The 21795-nt window shown below is 42.6% G+C and overlaps 1 protein-coding gene across 3 annotated transcripts in view; it reads right to left on the bottom strand.

Moving 5' to 3' along the window:
• LOC126356808 (uncharacterized) overlaps positions 1–21534 on the bottom strand; it is a 477415-nt gene extending 455881 nt beyond the window's left edge. The window contains exon 1 of one of the 3 annotated variants that reach the window (XM_050007398.1): positions 21408–21534. The gene's annotated coding sequence lies outside the window, so the exon portion shown is untranslated. Of the gene's footprint in view, positions 1–21393 lie in introns of all 3 variants that reach the window. The other 2 variants (XM_050007399.1, XM_050007400.1) reach the window with 2 other exon arrangements.
• Between the last annotated feature and the right edge of the window lie 261 nt (positions 21535–21795).

The following is a 21795-nucleotide window of genomic DNA, read 5'->3' as shown; positions in this document are numbered from 1 at the left end:
TCTCCGTAACGCTATCACGGTTACCAAATAACCCTGTGACGAAACGCGCCGCTCTTCTTTGGATCTTCTCTGTCTCCTCCGTCAACCCGATCTGGTACGGATTCCACACTGAAGAGCAATACTTAAGTATAGGTCAAACGAGTGTTTTGTAAGCCACCTCCTTTGTTGATGGACTACATTTTCTAAGGACTTTCCCAATGAATCTCAACCTGGTACACGCCTTACCAACAATTAATTTTATAAAATCATTCCAGTTCAAATCGTTCCGCACGCATACTCCCAGATATTTTACAGAAGTAACTGCTACCAGTGTTTGTTCCACTATCGTATAATCATAGAATAAAGGATCCTTCTTTCTATGTATTCGCAATACATTACATTTGTCTCTGTTAAGGGTCAGTTGCCACTCCTTGCACCAACTGTCTATCCGTTGCAGATCTTCCTGCATTTCGCTGCAATTTTCTAATGCTGCAACTTCTCTGTATACTACAGCATCATCCGCGAAAAGCCGCAAGGAACTTCCGACACTATCTACTAGGTCATTTATATATATTGTGACAAGCAATGCTCCCATAACACTCCCCTGTGGCACGCCAGAGGTTACCTTAGCGTCTGTAGACGTCTCTCCATTGATAACAACATGCTGTGTTCTGTTTGCTAAAAACTCTTCAATCCAGCCACACAGCTGGTCTGATATTCCGTAGGCTCTTACTTTGTTTATCAGGCGACAGTGCGGAACTGTATCGAACGCCTTCCGGAGGTCAAGGAAAATAGCATCTACCTGGAAGCGTGTATCTAATATTTTCTGGGTCTCATGAACAAATAAAGCGAGTTGGGTCTCACACGATCGCTGTTTCCGGAATCCATGTTGATTCCTACAGAGTAGATTCTGGGTTTCCAAAAACGACATGATACGCGAGCAAAAAAACATGTTCTAATATTCTGCAACAGATGGACGTCAGAGACATAGGTCTATAGTTTTGCGCATCTGCTCGACGGCCCTTCTTGCGAGGGAATCGAGCAAGACAATGGTCGGCGTTTCGTTGCGCATCGAGGGCTGCGGTCCCACGCGCTGTGTTCCCACCGGCTGCGGCCGGCCGGGGGGCGTGGCCGCCAGACGAGAGCGAAAGCTGCGGCCCCAGGCGAGCTGCCGGCCCAGTCCACTGGCCGCGGCCAACCTAGAACACGCTTTAACAAGGCGGACGATACGCGTTTCTAAAAAGGCGTAACTTCCCGTACTCTAGCCAGTTCCACAAGTAACTTCTTCAGCCTGATTCGTCCTGCAGTCAATTTCGACGAAGTCCACTTTTAGATACATTCATTTTCTGCCAAGGGCTATATAGTGTTGCTGAAGTTCAGTACTAGAATGTCTGGAAATACATTTACGGCTTCCATACCCTTTTCAACTGATCTAACGTTTATCAACCAAAAATATTTATTTCATGTGGGAATGCCTACATTAAAGACTAACACATCGTCTGGTGAATTGTACTGATGCTTCAATAATTAGCATTTTAAACACCTTTCATTTTTTATTCCCAAAGTACCTTTGTGAGCATGTCAGTTCTCCTCATGAAAGATTTTTATTTATCACATGCAAACCAGAACTCTTCCCAGTCATTTCTTCATTAATTTATCTACAAGACTTAATTAGAATTCATCAGTTATGTGCAGGGTGATTCAGCTGTTCCTACCAAAGGGTTTTATGCAACCCACAATGCCTCCAAATACCATGCAAATGATTCTCATGTTCTCCCTCATTAAGTGCAAACTATTCTACATATTCACATGACCTATTAATAGAAAATTTAATTTAGTTAAATTTTCTATTCGCTCACGTTTTCGCTAGAGACTGTAGTTTTCGAATTACTCAAGAAAAAAGTACAAAAGTGACCTTCAATAGCATTTTCCTTGAATAACTGTGGCCCCCTGACGAAAACGTATCCTAGTACAAAATTTAACTACATAAAATTCCCTATAAATAGTCCACCTGTTTCGCTGAGTGGTTACGTGCATGCCCCCCATCCTGCGGGCCAGGGTTCGATTCCCGGTCGGCTTGGGGATTTTCTCCACTTGTGGCCTGGGTGTTGTGTTGTTCTGATCATCATTTCATCCCCATCACCGGCACGCAAGTCGCCTAATGTGGTGTCGACTGGAATAAGACTTGCACTGCGCGGCCCAACTTCCCCGGATAGGGCCTCCCGGCCAACAATGCTATTCACTCACTTCCATTTTTCCTAAAGATATTTCCTGTTCATTTTTTCCATACGACCTATAGTCTGTGCGCAGTGAGCGAGAGGATATGAAATTCTTGCATATGGTTTTTGAAGGTATTGCGAGTTGCACAAAATCTTTCAACAAATGGAAGTGAATCACCATACATATTACGCAACGGCTAACCCGAGGCACAGCCAAGTTGCAGGTTGCCTGTCTAAGAGCTTCTAGGGGGCAACAAAAATTGATTTTCAATATTCATTCATCTATTCACTGAATTTAAAATTTTAAATGCTGTCGCCTACTCATTAAGAGCTATAGCAATCGTTTAATACAATAAGTCCAGAAACTGTATAAATATCTTGAAGCAGTATAACTCATGGCGCGCAAATTACCTGCACTTTATTCATCCAGGATTTGAGAATGATAGCACTTAGCGTCATCCAACAAATTTTACGCATACTTTCAGACCTTTACCAAACTTTATCTCAATGAAGCTCCCCGCCTCCTTCCTACAAAATTATGAAAGGAGAAAAAGGTTATCACTTACTACATTTTCGGTGTTCGTGCAGTAAAACTGTAGCATCACTTATTACTTCTTTACTACTAACTCTAATGTCAACACTTTTGCACGCATTGTCCGCTTCTACCATTAAATTTACCTGCAAAATTATATCGCTCTACGACATGTTTTATACATGGGAATTAGGTTCTTTAAAGAACTGGGGTTGGGGGTTATTGGTTCTTCCTAATCAACTTGCACACTTTGCTTCCCAGAAATCGCTAGTCATTATCTTTATCGAAAATGAAATCACCTTTTTTTACAGTTAGGTGGTGAACTACCACTCACTACTTTGATTCCAATTTCGTAAATAAAGTTTACTGGTGGGCCAACAACTCGTCCATGGTAAGAAATCGATTACAAAATTTAGATCTATTTGTGAAGAGCTCCAAACATTTCTGACAAAATCAATTTCACATTGGTTATGGTCTTCTCGCGTGGCTATATTAAAATACGCGAGTGGCATCCCAAAGAAGTGATACATTATTTCAGAACAGAACCTCAAGATACAGACCCTACAACCTGCGTGCTGTTTTCTGCGCTGGGGACATCAACTTGAAGACAGCAGGTTAGTGAACCATAACAGAACCTTCGTATTCCACACAGTGCAGTGGAAACAACCAGGCGCCTCACGTGTACTGCATGCACTGAACAAATGTCCTCAGTGACACGTCATCAGCAGTAATGCAGAGGGTGTAAGGGAGGATGATCGTTAACACCAACAATCAATTCATTCTTGCTTTCTTGCGGTAAGGACACTGTGAGTGGGTAGCTAAAGGCGAAGATTAAGCTCGCTGAAAATTTATAACCATATTGGCTGTTACTAAAAACTAACTGTTCTCAAATGTTTCGTCGATGTGGTCGTAGTGACTGAGCACTTATCAGCTGGCGTATGGGTCAGGAAGGAAAAGGATGTACCCTGTTTAAGGAATTTATTCCTGTATTCGCTGGGGACGATTTACGAAAACTTAAAGCAGGGCGCTGAGTACGAATTTGAACCCAACTACTTCGAAATATGAATACAGTACATTATTCTGATCAGTGTACCACCGCGTTAAGTAAAGTAGTGTGCATATAAACAATTGACGTATCTAGCACGTGCAACCAAAGGCGTAAATAGAATCTGTGCGACAGCATTTAATATTTATCACACTGATTCATTTATAAATTAAATTGGAAATATCTCTGATTTGAATAAAAACAAAATATAGGATTATAATTTGTCATTTGCCAAAATAGTCCGTGACTCTACAAGCAAGTGTACCTTATTTAGGGCTACAAATCGTCGACGACTCTGAGGGCATCAGTAACTAGCAATACAAATAGATTAGCACGAACAGTTTAGTATTTGACGGTCCCGTCGATTAAGCTCTTTGAATGCTGAAACAGGTTTCAACCGAAAAGAGATGCGAGTTTTTGTTTTATGGCGCGCCCCTCTCAAGCTGAGCTAATTAATCTGGAAAGCAACAGAACGCTAGGCAGCTGGGACGGAGCACGGGGTGCGGGTCGTGTTGACTTACCCGTGTCCCGCCGACAGTCGTAAACAAGTCCCTAACGCGCGCCATTACCCCGACTGGCCTGATGGCCCGGCTCTATCAGCCGACACATCTGCACGGCCAGCCCGGGCTTTATGTCTTCATTACAAACCTGCTCGCCACCATGATTTAGAATTGGGGCTCTTTCGGAGTCCACCATCCTCAAGCGGGCTCAGTGACGCACCACGCGACACTACACTGCCGCGCCGAGTGGCCGCGTGGTTAGAGGCGCCATGTCACGGATCGCGAGGCCCCTCCGCCGGAGGTTCGAGTCCCCCCTCGAACATGGGTGTGAGTTGTTCTTAGCATAAGTTAGTATAAGTAGTGGGTAAGTCTAGGGACCCATGACCTCAGCAGTTTGGTCCCTTAGGAATTCACACAGATTCGACACTGCACTGCTCTGAAGAAAGTTCGATGAGTCCTAATAGCGAATGATTTCTACTGTCGGCCTGTCGGTCAGCAACGTGGGAGGAAGGAAAGAAAGATTAGAGTTTAACTTCTGCTGAGCTGGCCGTTGTGGCCGAGCGGTTCTTGCGCTTCAGTCCGGCGCTGCTGCTGCGGTCGCAGGTTCGAATCCTGCCTCGGGCATGGATGTGTGTACTGTCCTTAGGTTAGTAGGTTTAAGTAGTTCTACGTCTAGGGGACTGATGACTTCAGATGTTAAGTCCCATAGTGCTTCGAGTCATTTGAACTATTTGAACTTCTGTAGACGATGGAGCCTTTTAAAGACGGAGCACAAATTGGGGTTGTTAATTAGTTCGGCTCTGTTCTCTTCGATCGAATTACTAAGGCATCTACACAAACAGATGTAGTAAAACCTCGTAAAAGCAAGAATCTAGATTAGAAGATGGAATTTTGAGCTCTAATCCTACTGAATACAATCCCAGTGCCTTAACCATCGCCGGCCGGGGTGGCCGAGCGGTTCTAGGCGCTACAGTCTGGAAGTGCGCGACCGCTACAGTCGCAGGTTCGAATCTTTCCTCGGGCATGGATGTGTATGCTGTCCTTAGGTTGGTTAGGTTTAAGTAGCTCTAATTTATAGGGGACTGATGACCTTAGAAGTTAAGTCCCATAATGCTCAGAGCCATCTGAACCATTTGAACCTTAACCATCTCACTAGTCGAATGTAAGTTACAGACTAATGCAAAATAAAAAATAAACATCCTGGAACTTCGTTCACATATGACCAGCATCCTCTATACATACACGGTATGGCTGCCCAAATCATCACCGACTCCCAGCCTCACCCCCCCCCCCCCCCCCACCTCCTACGTTTCACGATTGGGACGTTAACTCGGTCATCGCGAAACAAGACTCATCAGGTCAAACAACTTCCTTACATTGCTCCATAGTCCAGTTTTTATAGCTTCGACAGGACGTTTCCTTGATACGACATTTGTATCACTGATGGGTGGCTTTGCAATTGCAGCCGGCCTTGAGTTCCCTGCTTACGGAGCTAGTTTTTGTGTAGTTTTGGTGTTGACAGATTTCGCGAGTTTGACATTCAGTTCTGCAGACGCTTTTGTAGCTGTCGTCTTCTTATTTTTCGTCACAATCACAGCCCGCCACGATCAATCAACACTCACTTTTCTCCGCTTCCCTTGTGTGTTGTATAAATCTTCCGCATGGTGCCTCTTGAAATACTCAATACTTCTGCTACCTCGATTACCGAAGATCCCACCATACGAGCACTAACAATCTGTCCACGTTCGACAGTGTGTAATACATTATACCGTAGTTTTGCACACTTTTTCCACATTTTGCTCTGAGTATAGCTCCGAGATAGCACACTCACAACTACGCAGAACGTTGTTCTGACGACGACGGATACTTGGAACGTATTGAGGACATTGAACAGTTGCCGTTCGTGATAAAACACAGCAGCACAATCTGTAGTCTTGATTAAAATCTGGCCGGCCGGAGTGGCCGTGCGGTTCTAGGCGCTATAGTCTGGAGCCGAGTGACCGCTTCGGTCGCAGGTTCGAATACTGCCTCAGGCATGGATGTGTGTGATGTCCTTAGGTTAGTTCGGTTTAAGTAGTTCTGAGTTCTAGGCGCCTGATGACCTCACAAGTAAAGTCGCATAGTGCTCAGAGCCATTTGAACCATTAAAATCTACATTTATGTTCTAACATGCGTTTCCTTATTTTTGTTCATCCCCTCCGCATATATTTAGTAGGAAACGACGCAAGGTGTGAGGGGAATAAACTAAGACAAACCAGCATTTTAGCTTTATACTCTTCCAGTATTATCGGCGAGGGACACAATTAAATTTCGTACTAACAAAAACACATTTCCCCCCGTTGCTGTGTGTGAAATCTTATGGGACTTAACTGCTAAGGTCATCAGTCCCTAAGCTCACACACTACTTAACCTAAATTATCCTAAAGACAAACACACACACCCATGCCCGAAGGAGGACTCGAACCTCCGCCGGGATCAGCCGCACAGTCCACGACTGCAGCGAACCAGACCGCTCGGTTAATCCCGTGCCCCCCCCCCCCCCTCCCCCGTTGCTCTGCTCTTGGTTATTAAGAGTCGAAACGCATTTAAACTGTGTCCAATGCGTCACTCTATACTCAGCGCAAAATGTGGAAAAAGTGTGCAAAACTACGGTATACTGTATTACACACTGTTCCTTAAACGAATGTAGCAAACCAGTGGTGTGTACAGTATTTGTGACATTTAAAACTGTGCGCCGAATCAAGCTTCGATCGCAGACGCTTTGCCTTGCAGACAGCACTCTCGTCGAGTGTGTCTTGTGTACGCGCCTCCGAAACCGTGTCGACGATCCAACTTAACTTTATTTCCTCTCCATACAAAATTCACTCTTTCCTCCGACCCACATGTGAGATTAGTATCCTCGGAGGAAGGCTATATCTTAAACAATTGCGAATTTCACAATAACTTCTGAAGTAATATGTGATGTTTCTTCCAGAACACAGAAATTCACTTTACCTGCGTTATAGGCTAAACACATTTCTCTCTCTCAGACATGCTCCGAGGAAGAGAATCTCTCAGTTCCTCCAATTATAGTTTAATTGTGGAATACAGTGGCCAGCTAACTGCATTAGCGAACAGAAGGTCGACTTTTTGTCGAAACAACAGTGCCTTCGGAAAACGCCAAGTGGTCGGCTGTACCTGATTAAGTTTTTGAATCGTGTCTCTAAAAACGAGGCGAATATCGAATTGTTTCCTTCGATAGCAAAACGACTGATACTTTCGTTGACTCCATCGTAGGGGACTCATTAACGACACCAATATAGACGAAACCTGAAAGTGCAGGAAAGCAAGAAGGATTGTAAAGTATTTCAAGACTTTACGGTGCAGACCCAGAACGCTTGTCAGCCAGGTGGTCACACTTCCCACAAAGAGCCTTTCAGCCCGCTACTTGCGTTGTAGAGTCGTTCTTTCCACTCCAAAACAAGAACAAAGGACGACCTTTAACTTCGTATAGCTGCACTTTCAAATGAGCACAGCTAAAGTGATCATTTCCTTCGTGTTTATTACGATCCATGTAGAAAATAGCAGTTATTTGTGATAACTACACACTTCGCGTAATTTCGCTTTCTTTGACTTTGCTGTCGACATGCCTTCAAAACCGTTAACACAAAGCGCAAACAGCGTGGCATAGCCTCATCAGGGAACGTAAAGAACGCGTAAAATGTGCTGCCTGTGTCTTAGTGAAAAGGGTACCAAAGGTAACAGAAAACATGACAGCAGTTTTGTACTCAGCTGAGGATAACTAGGAGTTGGAACCTCACAAATAATTACAGTTCAGGGAAAGAAGATGTTCAAAATTAAGTCAAGTTTGAAAAAAAGTAGTACTTAAAAAGAACAGATGATAAAAGAAATCTACGGAAGACCTTTACAAGAAGAATGGACAAGTGCTGGTACTGGAAAAATGCTATTTGCAAGCAAAGACTAAAATATAGTTGATGTAAGGTATAAATTGCTTAGGGGTAAAAAGATGAACGTAAGACAGTAACAAGAAGCATAGCATCAAACCATTCGAAAGATATAACTTAAAAACGCAACAAAACAAAAAGAAGGAAATATTACGGCGATTCCATTACCTTAAATTGTATTACAAATTTGTTTTCAGGTCATTGTATCACTAAAGTTTTTACACACAGGCTTTGGTTACAAGTGTGCAGGCGATACAGAGAGCTTTTTGCAATTGTTTAATGAGCGTTAAAAGTCTAGCTTTGTTACGAGTTACCTTCGCTCACTAATTAGTGGCGAATGATTTAGGTTTATAGTCTTACACACGTTCAGGAAAAGATAGAAGAGTTGATGGAAGACGACTCTTGAGGTTTAAGCTGAAAAAACATAATGACTACTTGGACATCAGACGAAATGCCTGTCCTTAAATATGAATATGTCCACACTTGACTAACAAATTTTCCTACAGCCCGGCGACGTAAGACGCCCCACCTAGTTGGCGTAGTCAGTGTGTCTTTAAAACGAAGTAATGTGTAACAGGGAACGTTACGATCACAGGTTAATCAGCTTTCTGCATTTAGAAAAAAAATGAGAAGAATGGATTCACCTGCGTCTGGTACTGTTGCCGTTTTGAAGCCCAACTACCGTACCCGATTGACATTTCTTCTGGATTTGGTCAATCCGCAATGGCTAGCACTCTTCAAATGAATATCATAACGTGCATGATAACAACTAAATGCAAAGTATATACGGTCCCCGTACAGCCTCCGGTGACCGACACACAGAAATCTGTAAATCTTCGATACTTTAAAGAACCGCACTCGCATATACAGGATGTTTCAGAAGTGATGGTCAATATTCAAGTATATGACAGGAATAATCAGTCGAAACAAAAAAAAGTCAAGCAAACATGGGGTCTAAAACGCATACCTTAAGAGTTAAGAGCAATTCTTGATCATCGATACTGTGAAACAGATCTCTTCCGGTGCACGTTGTTTGCTTTCCATATTTGGGGAAGTGGTAGTATGGACTAAAAGAAAAAATTCCGACAAACATGTGCGCTAAAACACATAACTTAAGAGCTGCGAGCGGTTGTTCATATTCGCTATTTTGAAACACAACTCTTCTAATGAACAAGTGCTCATAACTTAAGGTATGCATTTTCGAGCACATGTTTATTGGACATTTTTTCTTGTTTTGATCCATACTACTACTTCCCAAAATATGGAAAGCAAAGAGGCTGCCGTAGAAGGGAGTTGTTTCACAGTATCGAAGATCAAGAATTGCTCATAAGTCTTAAGGTATGCGTTTTAGACCCCATGTTTACTTGACATTTTTGTTTCGAATGATCATTCCTGTTATGTCCCCGAATATTGAACAGCACTTCTGAAACACCCTGAATAAAAAGTTTCACATTTGTGATAACTTTACAGATGAGCTGATGTGTTAAATATTTGACGTTCAACATGTAATCGAGAAAAAGTTTGAAGTTATGTTTAAAGTTTGTTGAAATCAGCTAAGCGCTCTCATTATCAATCACTGGATGAGTGTAGTCTGGATAATTTGCCCTCATTTTAAGCAAAAGCTAGTGTTACACGCATCTCAATGTTTATGACTTCATATATTCTAAACTATGTCTAGTACAATGATATAATTTTGTAGGTACATTCAGTGCTATATGTGGATACTATGTGTGAAATATGGTGCGAATACAGTTAGCAGTAAAAAACAAATAAATTAAAAAGTCACGTCTGATGCGGCAGTTTTACTGCATGATCAGCGAAAATGAAGTGAGGTATAAATTTTATTCCTTGCATCATTTTGTGAGGTAGTCAGCGAGAAAAATTTCGTAAGGTTTTGAGGAAACGTACCAAGTTTGTGGCGAGTCACCAAGTAGTCTCATTTTCAAATGCTGGATTAGTGTACTCTGGGCATTTGTATGCGGTAAGTTACACTGCTTCAAGACATATGCGTATACACAATTTGTAATATATAATGAAATGCGTGGAGGTATGCTCCATCTATGCAACTAATTGAAGACAGTTTGTTTATTGCAATACGCGTTTTACTTCTTTCATTTGTGAAGCATCTACAGTGACCTATAATACATGTTTCTTTTTATACATAGCATAAAGGTGTGGTTAGAATCAACTTTTGTAGCACAGATTTCGTGATGTGAAATTATCGTTCGGTGTTACGATTTCCAGTGCTGTTCGCCCAAGCACGTTATCCTGGAGATGTGATCATTAGTCTCCTTGCTCCATTTAGCCGTTTTCCGGTGTTCTTCCACCCACATTTGATTCAACAGATCGCATGCATTACATTTTGTGTTTAGCATGTGCGTGTTTTCGGTGTGTAGCGTTGCAAACTGACGCTGTGTGTTTATCTTTCGTCTTTTGTTCCTGTTGTGTATGTGGTTTGATATTTTCATTTGTTGTGTGTGTGTGTGTGTGTGTGTGTGTGTGTCCGTGCGGGGGGCAGAAAGAGAGAGAAAGAGGGGGGGGGGGGGGGGGAAGGGGAGGAGAGGAAGATTCGTTAGTTATTTATTCTGGTTATGTTTTGGATCACTGTTTGTTACTGTTTTGGTGGCTGACATGAGCAGAGAGTCATTGCTTGTATGGATTTGGTCATTGAGTACCTTCTTTTTCGAATGACTCTTTGTATGTGAAAGTTTTCCTCCAATGTCAGGAACTCTGTGTTGTGATTATTCACTTTAATATCTGTCATGTTCCATATTTCACGGTTCGTGTCATTGTTTTATTGGGTGTCCGGTGAAGGCAGAATGGCTGTTATGTTTCCGACTTCTTATATGTTCTTTATGTCTAGTTTTGAAATTCCTATCTGTCATCCCCAGCTGTACTGATTTACATTCTTGGCACTCTAAGTGGTATATGCCTGCTCCTTGGTATTTATCTGGTTAGTCCGTCGTTCGTAAATGTGACCGGCGTGTGTTTCTTGTTCTATAAGCAATGTGTAATACCTGTTTCTTTGATATATTTGTTATCTTTACAAATAAAAGAAGCGAAAAGCTTATGCCAATAAACAAACGGCCTTCAGTTAGTTGCATAGACGGAACATATTTCCACGAATTTTGAAGCAACTAAGTGACGACGGAAAACAGAAGAAAAATGACGATTATATTCGGCCTGGATGCCATTAGATGGGCAACCCGCAACCCAGGAGCGGGTTAGTCACTTCGCATTAATATACAAGGAACGAAAAAAAAACCAAAACACCAACAAGGAGGTGCGCGATATAAACGAAAGTTGGTAGACGCTGAAAGGTGAGGCTGTTCCAATTTCGCGCCAGCGCTGGTATCGCCTGTGTGATGACGCAAATCAGGTTTGCCTCAAATGACGCTGTAACAGTAGTGAATGTTACCTTTTAGACTGGACGTGGTGAGTTGATATTTGTCAAGAATGCATTTAACACGTCAGGTGCCCCAGCCCCGCCAAGCGTAGTAGCTCGGGGAATGGTAGGTGGCCGGCGGCACGCCTAGCGTGTTCTGACTGTCGGCGCATTCCAGTCTACGGTGTATATGTTTCGCGTACATTGTGAGACAGGCTTGTGTGTCGGTCCATGCTCGCGCGCCCTGTACTGACCGTCGGTTGCGATTTAGCTGTTGGTTTATCTTTCAACCATTCTGCGGTGAAACTTGTGCAAGTAAGTGCATTTGTTTTCAATTTATCGTTCTTTATCTATAAAATAATTTTTTCACCATAATTACACACAAATTTTATTCTTATGGGAATGTCTTAAAACAGGCGTGAACGTAAGAGTAAATTATTTTTGTGTATAATTAAGCTGAAAATACTTATTTTATAGATACAGAACGATAAATTGAAATCATTTGCTCTCTTACCTGCATAAGTTTCACCACAGAATGGTATAAAGATAACATCCGTCTTCAGGCCATAAGCTGGGAGATGTTTACCTAGTGACTCATCCACGTAAGCGCAGCTAAAAGAATGTCAGTGTAATGCTGATGTCTCATGTCTATGTAAATAACAGCCAAGTCCCCTCAGGACACACTATAGAATCTTTTGCAATGCTTCCCAGAATGATACAGGATGCTTTCTCCCCCCCCCCCCCCCCCTCGATTATAACAGGACAGCCCGTCCATGACGTATTAACTCTTTCCAGAAATCGTGACATGCTGCAGAAAGAGTTAACAGTCGCTTTTGTTGTTGTTGGAACTTTCGTGATATCTCAGCTTGTCTATATGGAAATTCTTGTTCTAACAGGACCTGTTTACGAAAATAGCCCAAAATAACGCGGAATGCATTGCTCCTGATGGTACTAACGAGGCACCCCACCCATTACATGTTACCCTTCCTGGATATCGTAATATCGCGCTTTCAACATATGTCTCAGAAACGGTAAAAGTGGCCTTATCCTCTCACCACTAAAAGCCTTCATCATGTCTGTGCATGCTTGCAAAAACACCATTAATCATAAAAGCATTCTTTTTGTTTGGAAAGAGACTACGGTCTAAGCACAAACGGCAAAATCAGAACAATTACACAAACAGAATTCTAAGCACTGTCCTACAGAAGAGAAAAATGGCTGGAATTTTCGGTGTCCTAAAGCTACTGCCCTTGAGATGTCCTAATGCCACTATGGCGAATGAGGGATAGCATCCCCCTAGAGATGGGTGGCCTACTTCAACTTGTCTTTGACACTTGATCAAAGAAGACATCATGTTACCTTCAGAACTTTCAAGTACTATACCCCCATCTTGTTTGGCCAGCCTGTACAGGCTCCTATGTCCCAGCACAAAGAATGTCTTGTGAATGAATGGAGCAAATTACTGATGCTGCCAGTGTAGGAGCACTGTCTGCCTTTCTTTTCTGTAGATGAGACTTTCAGCAGCAACACAGTTTTTTACAGACTGCCATACTCCACTAACAGCTAAACCCTGCGTAAGTAGTCTACAGATCTTCAAATATGGAAATACACTTCCTCAATTACACTGCTCTGCCACCGGCGATGGAAGCTTGAATATTTCAGCGTGAAACCGATCTCCAACCCAGCTATATGTCACCACATACCATATTTATGTAGTAAGCATAATTGTGGTCTGGTTGTCGATAACTAAATGCGGATGCAGAAGTGGTGATTTTGTATAACACAGGATATGAATTGTATGTTTACTACATTGATATGGTATGTGGGAACATATAGCTGGGTTGGAGATCGGTTTCACACTGAAATAATCAAGCTTCCATCGGCAGATCTGTAGACCACTTATGCAGTGTTTAGCTGTCAGTGCAATATGGCAGTCTGTACAAAATTGTGTTGCCACTGAAAGCCACATCTGAAAAAAAAGGTGGGTGGGGTGCCTCGTTAGGGCTCGTTTTGGGCTATTTTCGTAAACAGGACCTGTCAGGACAAGAATTTCCATGCAGTCAACCTGAGACATCCAAAAAGGTCCTACAACAACAAAAGCGACCGTTAACTGTTTCTGAGGCACGTTATGATTTCTGGAAAGGGTTGATACATCATGGACGGCTGAATTGCTTGGAAGAAAGCATCTTGTGTCATTCTGGGAAGCATTGGAGAAGATTTCTGTCTTGAGTCCAGAAGGGAGACTTGGCTGTTATTTACATAGACATGAGACGTCATCATAACAGTGACAGCCTTTCAACTGCACCTGCGAGGGTGAGTCACTAGGTAAACATCTCCCAGCAATGCATCAGCCACAGTGTGTAGGTAAACACGTGTGTATGGCCTGACATGACTCGCATGTGTGGTGAGCTGGACCAGTGTGCACGGGATGCCCCAGCACGCGTGCCTTTGGGCCTCTGTAGTTCGAAAGCGTTTTTACATGCAATGAGTGTTTGTGCACTTCATTATTTCGGCTGTTTAAGCGTTGTGAGTATGGTTGCAGAGCGTTATGGCTCTGAGCACTATGGGACTTAACTTCTGAGGTCATCAGTCCCCTAGAACTCAGAACTACTTAAACCTAACTAACCTAAGGACATCACACACGTCCATGCCCGAGGCATGATTCGAACGTGCAGAGCGTTATACACGCATTATTTTTGACAATTTTACGCATAGTGAACGTGTCTGCATTAGTGTACTGCATTATTTTGTGAACTTGTCTGCAGGCTGTGAAATGCATTATTTTGTCAGCTTATAATTAGTGAGCGTGTTTGCAGAGCGTTTTACATGCTATAATTTGACAATGTACGAGTTGTTTGCGTGTATTTACATCAGTGTACTGTATTATTACGGTAATTCATGAGCAGTTTGCCGGTCTGAAGGCTATTTATTGTAACACAAAGCACATCAGTGCGATTTTTTGCTATTAGTGTAATAAATAAACTATGTGAAAGCCTTCCCTAAATAAATTTTTCCAAATTATCACTGAAAATAAATAAAGTACACTCCTTCCTCTCCAGCAGCTGGACACTGAGTCCTTTTCTCACCATTTTCCCCCAGACAGCAGTCTTGGACTATGTCACAGGAGGGACGATGACACCCTGTGGGGGCGGTACTGTGTATTAGGTCAGTTGGACTCTGGACCTCATGGTGAACACACTGGATAGAGCTGCTGCCTATGACAAACTGTTTAAATAATGGATGCAAAATAAAGACTTACATCCATCCTATCCAGCGAACCAGCAAAGGCTGAGTCCTTTCCCCACCAATTCGAAGAAAGAGGTGGCGGTTGGACGACTTAGGTTAGTGGAGGTAGCCCTAGTGACCTCCCGCCGAAATTTTTGTCGCCATTCTCTTAGGTTAGTGGAGTTAGCCCAACTGACCTTTATTCTCGCCCTTTTTGCAGCCATTTTCTTGGTGTCGGGAGGGGTAGGAGAGGGAAGGCATTAGGTTAGTGGAGGTAGTCCAATTGACCCACCATGATGTTAGTGGAGGTAGTCCAATTGACCCACCATGATGTCATTTCGACCTTGTCACATCTATCACCACCATCTTGGATCCGCCGTCTTGCATAAATTTAGCAACATGCAACTTGGGGTGACGCTGCCCTTGAACCTACTACTGAAGAGATACGCTTTAGGTTATCTACAGCTATAGATACAGGAATAAGAAATAGCCCAGTAGCAGTACAGTTGAAGAGGAATGGCCAATTGCAAAAAGGGCAATCACAAAAGTTGGAAAGGAAAACATTAGGACACAGAAGGTAACCGTGAAGAAAACGATGCTAACGGAAGAAATATTTCAGTAGATCGACCAAAGAAGGAAGTGCTAAAGCTTTCAGGGAAACTGAGTAATACAGAAATAAAGGTCGCTGAGGAATGAAATAAATAGGAAGTGCAAAGAAGCTAAGACGAAATGGCTTCATGAGAAATGTGAAGAAATCGAAAATGAAATGATTGTCGGAAGCTGACTCAGCATACGGGAAAGTCAAAACCTTTAGTGAAATTAAAGCAAAGGATGGTAACATTATCTATACAACGGGAATTCCACTGTTAAATAAAGAGAAGAGATCAGAGAGGTGGAAGCCTCTATGAGCTGGAAGATGTGTCCGATGTGATGGAAGAAAAAGGAGTCTATTTAGAACAAATAGGGGATCCATATTTCAATCGAAATCTAAGAGACCATTCGAATACTTAAGTTCAAATAAGGCTTAAGGAATGGATAACATTCCATCAGAATTTCTAAAATCATTTGAGGAAGTGGCAATAAAACGCCTATTCACGCTGGTGTGTAGAATGTATGAATCCGGCGACATATCAACTGACTTTCGGAAAAATACCATCTACACAATTTCAACGACTGCAAGAGCTGACAAGAACGAGAACTATCGCACAATCAACGCAACGCCTCAAGCGTCCAAGCTACTTATAAGAATAAAATACAGAAGAATGGGAAAAAATTAAGGATTTGATAGATGAGAATGCGTTTGGCATTAGGAAAGGTAAGGGCACCAAGGAAGCAATTCTGATGTTGCGGTTGATAACGGAAGCAAGACTAAAGAAAAGTCAAGACACGTTCATAGGATTTGTCAACCCAGAAAAAGCGTGCGTCAGTGTAAAATGGTGCACGATGTTCGAAATTCTGAGGAAAATAGGTGTAAGATGTAGGGAGAGACTGGTAATATACAGTATGTACTAGACCCAAGAGGGAATAATAAGAGTGGACGACCAAGAACGAAACACTCGAATTAAATAGTGTGTATGACAGGGATGTTTTCTTTCGCCCTACTGTTCAATCTATACATAGAAGAAGCAATAATGGATATAGAAGAAAAGTTCACGAGTGGAATTAAAATTCAAGGTGAAAGGATATCAATGGCGTGATTCGCTGATGACATTGCTGTCCTGAGTGAAAGAGAAGAAGAATTACATCATCTGATGAATTGAATGAACACTCTAATGAGTATAGATTATGGACTGAGAATAAATCGAAGAAAGACGAAAGTAATGAGAAGTAGGAGAAATGAGAACAATGAGAACCTTAACATCAGGATTGATAGTTACGAAGTAGACTGTCTACTACCGAGGCAGCAAAATGACAGAAAGGGCATTGCTGACCAAGAGTAATTAACTGGTGTGAAACATAGGCCTTAATTTGAGGAAGACACTTCTGAGAATGTACGAATGTAGCACACCATTGTATGGTAGTGAAACATGCACTCTGGGAAAACTGGAACAGAAGACAATCTAAGCATTTGAGATGTGCTATAGACGAATGTTGAAAATCAGGCGGATTGATAAGGTTAAGAATGAGGAGGTTCCATGTAGTGAATTCCATAGAACTAGAGGAAGCTGTGGAGGGTAAAAACTGTAGAGGAAGACAGAAATTGGAATACATCCAGCAAATAATTGAAAATTAAGTTGCAAGTGCTACTCTGAGAAGAAGGGGCTGGCACGGGAGAGGGATTCTAGGCGGGCCACATCAAACCAGTCAGAAGACTGATGGTTCAAAAAAAAAAAAAAAGTGGGGGCTTAACTGAAAATTTTATATTTTACTTCTATTTGTACTAACTTGGACAATACTTCGTTTTGAAGTCACTGCGGTTCGTTATCCATTGTCACAATTATCTTGCAAAAGGCTTGTCTGCAGAACTGTGTTTACACGAATATTTAGCTTCTACTATCAAATTTCCCCGCGTTAAATTTTTACTATTAACAAATTGAGGACGGTACCCAAGTAGGACTCGAGTAGGACTCGAGTAGTGCTTCCGAGTCTTGCTCGTGCTCTGTGTTGTAACCATGTAGATAGCACAAGGAAGGCTCTCTTCATTGTCCTACCACGTGGTTTTCGAATTCTGAACTGTCTCTACACAGCGAAAGCGCTTTGTATTTTTCTCCGCTGTGCTGAGTCCTACACTGCTCTAGCCTGTTGCCTGCATCTGTGCTGCCCGAATGGTCGCGCTATACGTGTTGTTGGTATTGGGAATTTAGATAATAACAATGTTTTCAATGCTCTGGAAGATGAAACTGGCGATTCGAATTCGGAAGGTTTTTTTTATCATTCTGATGTTGGCCCAAATTTGTGTGGCTGAATGCTTAGTAAGCAACAAAAGAAAATAATGTAGTGAAGTGTTTAAAATATTGCTTTGGCTAAATGAACTTTCGTGAAACAAATTTCGTAGTAAAAACTACCATAAAAACGCACCCAGTGAATGTCTACAAAGCATGTTTCGATTTCAATAAAAGCCAGAAGGGGGAAAATAGAAAAGAAATATTCTGGTGGTGTCCAAATTGTGATAGGTAGGTAGCTCTTTGTATGCCCGAATGTTTGAAAACTTAAAACACTCAAGCGAATTATGTATAAGGACGGTATATAGAAATTTTCTTAATAATGAAAACATGTTTCCTATGTCTGCTAACATTAAAATTTCATAAGAATTCCTGATTAGATAAACCAAGTTTCATCATTTCGAACGAAATATCAGACAATTATTGTACTCACAGTAACAAAGCAATTATTTTCGAAAAATGTGTTAAAAACAGCAGTCCAGCTGCCCCATCCAGGATCGCAGTTTGGTCTCGAATGTGTTAATTATCAATCACCTTATATACACATAGTATGTACCAAAAAGGCACAGCCACACTTCCAGGAGACGTTTCGCGCACTTTGAAGGAAACAGAAATTGTTGTATGGACATAGTCTCAGTAATTCTTTATTTGCATATAGTTCATTTTCTAAAACTGCTTACGGCATATGGACAATGGGAAACACTTAGGAACAGAACGTACCGGCATATTATATGAACCTATTTCTTACGTGAAATGTTCAAAAATCCCCCATTCTCATTGGTACATTCACAACCATCCGTCCCAAGGAATCCCCAGCTGCGTTGATGTAGCCCTGGAATTCTGCGTACAGTTTTGCAGCCTCCCTAAAATACGGGCTCAAAGACTGTCTGCATCTTGTACCAGTGAGACACACAAATGCTTCAGAAGTGAAAATCTGAGGAGTTTAGGAACAGACAATAAGGTACCAGTGTAACTGGTCGACCTGTTCTAATCCACCCGTTAAGGAATCTCTTATTTAGAATCCTGTGACGTGGATCACTTATATGAGGAGCATCTCCATCGTGCATCAAGTACACGTTTCGTTGCACTGATAAACGTTGCTTCACGTAGCACACCGGGTAGAGTGTTATCTAAAGAAGCCCTCGAATGCTCGTCCCTTAAGCCTCGGGTTAACTATGAAGAGCTGTGTAAAATGTGTTGTAAGGTGAAAATAAAGCGTTGCAGGAGTCACGTGTAGACGTTTTAATGTACGTTTTGTTTGTAATGTGGAGTAAAGGAAAACGGACAACTGAGAAGTAGCTTCCTACGCAGATGATAAGGCGTAATCATGGCGTTTGTTAGCTGCGTAATGTGGATAATTGCACTAGGCTTCCATGGACCTGGGAGAAGCGTAATAGGTGAATATTGGCTCTTACATAGTGCGAGAAGGATGGGATGCTTAGTAGCTACCGGTAATTACTATGCTAAAAGGCTTGCCGTTTACGAGCACTTGGCGAGCCGCCGGCGTGTCTATCACAAAACCGTTACCCCACTATGACGCTGCACAACCACAAATATCACATCACTTCACACCGCCCGTGGGAAAAATCCACACAGTAGCGGCGAGACTACCGTAGAGATGCCAGTCAGTCAAGCACGGTGTGCGCACTTATGTGTGATTCAGAAGACACAATGCAAGTTAATATGACGTTGCAACGGTCTGGTAACATTGTAACAAAATGAGTGTGGAAATGCCGGCTACATTCCTGACATCGTTTATTACAATTAACTCATGGGTAGACCGAGAATACATCACAGCACCAACACTATTGCTAGAAGGTGCTGCCTAACTGAAAGTAACTTTAATTCCGTCTTCGGATGAGAAATACACGTAACTGTCTGTTACAACAGTCTGTCCTGATGTGCAACTCTTTGCTGTAATCTCTTAATCGTTACATATAGTTTTCCTGTCAGTCTTATGAGGATCTCCTGAGTTTTCTATTGAGTGTAATTGTTTTTCTGAAGCCAACAAAGTGTTTTGTTCTACTCCTCCTCTCCCTATCTTGCACTAAACCCTTCGCATCTGCTCTTATGTTAAACGCGACACCGTGGATAATGTTGCACTTGCTCTTATGTTCGCCTGTGCCTTCAATCTCTCTCTTCCACTGCTTTGTCTAACGCCAAGGTAATCGTTATTGGATGTCTTTGGAAATGTTCCGGCAGCGTATCTAGACTTCTGAAAACGGCTTTTTCAGGCGTTCTTCACCCACTTGTTCCTCCTACTGCACCTCCGCTTCGTACGTTAATAGTGAACCTAGTTTCTGTTAATTGTGTGTACATGTTTATTTCTACTGAAATCTTAGTTTGTGAAAGGAAAAAGAAGAACTGAAAATTGAAACACTGAAATAGATCCAACGCGTATGTTTTCAATCCTTTTCAGGAAATGTGGCTGCTCTTAATTGCTGTGTCTTTTCGTTTAATCGTTATTTCATATAACAGTGAAATGGCACTATGCCAGTAGAAAGTCGTGCGTGGGCATCCCTGTAAGGTTTAAATGCCAGATGCATTGTCTCACGGCACTGCCGTCATTCCGTTGTGTAATTATCACAAGGACTGGAATAAGGGTTTCAATACACACTCAGTGTACAGTTTACATTTAACTAGTACGCGCAAATCCGGCTTCTCTCTCTATTGCACATTCTCAAACCAAAATCGGCCTCAGTATGCTACCCACAAATGAATGCTTCCTCGTACCCCTAGCTGGATTTATCTACCAAAGACCATAGTTATTTCGCTCCGAGGTATGCTGTTACTGACCATTGCTGATCCGTCTAACGTGTGTATGAGCTGCTACAGTCGTGTACCGAATCCGAGAAAGGTACTGCCCTCCGATACGCAGCGTTCTGGGACTCTGGAGGATCATCTGAACAAAGTTCTGCGTCTACAGTACCTTCTGCTAACAGATCTTTCCTCATTAGGTACTGAACACTTAGTGAAGTTGTAATGATGAGTTGCGTTTGTGGGGGGTTCCGCGGGGTGAAATACAAAACTAAATTATTTATATTTGAGATTAAGTTTTTCCCAAAGTCATATAAGTTTTGCAGGACTTTATCCGCTGCGAGGCTGAATGAAGAATGAGTTCACTGAAACGCACAACTGCACGCAGTTTGGCGTTAAAAACGAGTATGTAACTTCACCCGAGAATGAGAAAAGAATTATTGAAATGTGATCTACACAAAAAACGCGCATATGCAGCAATTTTCTTCTATCACTGATAGAACTCATCGACCAGCTGACTCACCGAGACTTACATCCGAGACTTACACACGAAATACTTTGGAACTCTTAACTACAATTCATATACACTTAAGTACCCGCTCAGGTAGTGTATAAATAAAGTGAATTCACTGTTCCGCTTTCGATCAGGCTGACACTGAAACATGTAATCATACGTCACAGAAGATGATGCCAACAACGCACGCAGTACGCTTAAATCTTGTGCAGCGACCTAGAACCAAAGTCTACATGTTAAGAAATGCAATTAACACCTGGCACGCATGTGCAACGACCTCGTTACATACCAGGCTTTATGCTAACAAGTGTCAGTGCACAAGGACAACTATACTGCAATAATGCTTAGATTACAGTCAACGAACTCTCGCTGAAGACGAGAGCCGTGTAAGGCAGCAGAGAGGGCACGTACGCTAGGCTACTCACGGGCGCGTCAGCAAAGGCGTCCGGCGTGGGTGTGTGCTGTGGTGAGGCGTGGAGAGGAGAGGCGCGACCGGCCTGTGTCCCGCAGCAGAGGTTGCCGTCCGGCTGCGGCGGCCACCGGCGTCTCACTGGCGGCGACGCGCGCTCCGTGGGACTCTGCCGCCTGCCGCCGCGACAGCAGCGCCGCGCCGCGACGGTCACGCGACACACGATGTCCGGCGCCCTGCCGCGCTGGACCGAGATTCGGGGAAACCCGGCAGTGTCACACCGCCGGCCTCCTCTAAATTATTCAACAGACCACTCCCTCCAGACAGCCGGGCAACAAATCTTGCGGTTACTGCCCAACCGGCCACGAGGCGTCTGCCGGCGTACAATCTCTGAGGTGATACCG

This window comes from Schistocerca gregaria, chromosome 1, assembly GCF_023897955.1.
Source record: "Schistocerca gregaria isolate iqSchGreg1 chromosome 1, iqSchGreg1.2, whole genome shotgun sequence".
In the NCBI taxonomy this organism is placed as follows: domain Eukaryota; kingdom Metazoa; phylum Arthropoda; class Insecta; order Orthoptera; family Acrididae; genus Schistocerca; species Schistocerca gregaria.
This window is presented reverse-complemented; position numbering and strand designations above follow the sequence as displayed.